Consider the following 1,422-nt stretch of genomic DNA (forward strand, 5'->3'; position numbering starts at 1 on the left):
CAGACCAACTTCCTATAATCTTCCGTATACTCCTTCCCGTAACTTCCTTCCTATAACTTCCTATACTCTTCCTAGTGCTTTCCTTGCATGACGTCCTTCCTATACTTTTCCTATACTCCTTCCTATACTCTTCTCACCCTTCCTATATCTTCCTATACTAGGCCGCTACTGCCTATTATCTCCTATACCCTCCTATACCTTGCCTTATACTTCTCATATTCCTTATACTTCCTAGACTCCCTCCCTATACATCTCTCTCTTTATACTCCTTCCTATACTCCTTCCTATACTTCCTATACTCATTCCTCTACTCCTTTCTATACTCCTTCCTATACTTCCTATACTCCTTCCTATACTCCTTCCTATACTTCCTATACTCCAGCCTATACGTCCTATACTTCCTATACTTCCTATACTCCAGCCTATACTTCCTATACTCCTTCCTATACTTCCTATACTCCGTCCTATACTTCCTATACTCCTTCCTATACTTCCTATACTCCTTCCTATACTTCCTATACTCCTTCCTATACTTTACTGTATGTGATGTGTATAATAGTGTATGACTTGGGCGACAAGGTGAGGTGAAGCCTGGCTCCTATAGGTCTGTGTGTATTCCCATCAATCTTGAGCTGAAATAATTGTGTATTCAGATGCATTTTCAATGAAGCAACAGTTTATTGATACATACCAGCATGGTATTTGTTGGAGGAGAATACATTGGGTTTGCAGTCATCGGGGTATCCTAACCTTCAGCCAGGTCAGGTGTGATCAGAACTTTAAGGTATAGAAGAGTCATACTTTTGGAAATAAGATTTTTAACTGTTTGCTGGTTCATCAATTTTGATGGCAAACCTGCCACAGTACTTGTCATAGTTCTTTCTACGGGGATTGATCGGTTGATCTATGTTTACCTGTGAAAACATAGTGGTATGTGGAGAACCCAAAGAGTGGTTGCACTAGCAAATTAATCTGCAAAATATAAATAGGTCCCCCCCCAAAAAATTACAAATAAATAAATAAATTTCACTTCGCTGTCGTACAGTTGCAGGACAGACAACCTTTAAGTTAAATCATCACTGTGTTTCGAGGTCGAGCCGAGTATGTTGCAGTTTGATGATGTCACGCTGAGGAAAACCAGCTGTGTGTCTTTCAGGATGTGTCATCAGCAGATGGGAAGTTAAACCAATGGTGTGGGGTTGACAGTACACTAAGTTAAGTCACTGGTGTGGGGTTGACAGTACACTAAGTTAAGTCACTGGTGTGGGGTTGACAGTACACTAAGTTAAGTCACTGGTTGACAGTACACTAAGTTAAGTCACTGGTGTGGGGTTGACAGTACACTAAGTTAAACCACTGGTGTGGGGTTGACAGTACACTAAGTTAAACCACTGGTGTGGGGTTGACAGTACACTAAGTTAA

This window comes from Salvelinus sp. IW2-2015, unplaced genomic scaffold (genome assembly GCF_002910315.2).
Source record: "Salvelinus sp. IW2-2015 unplaced genomic scaffold, ASM291031v2 Un_scaffold1286, whole genome shotgun sequence".
In the NCBI taxonomy this organism is placed as follows: Eukaryota; Metazoa; Chordata; class Actinopteri; order Salmoniformes; family Salmonidae; genus Salvelinus; species Salvelinus sp. IW2-2015.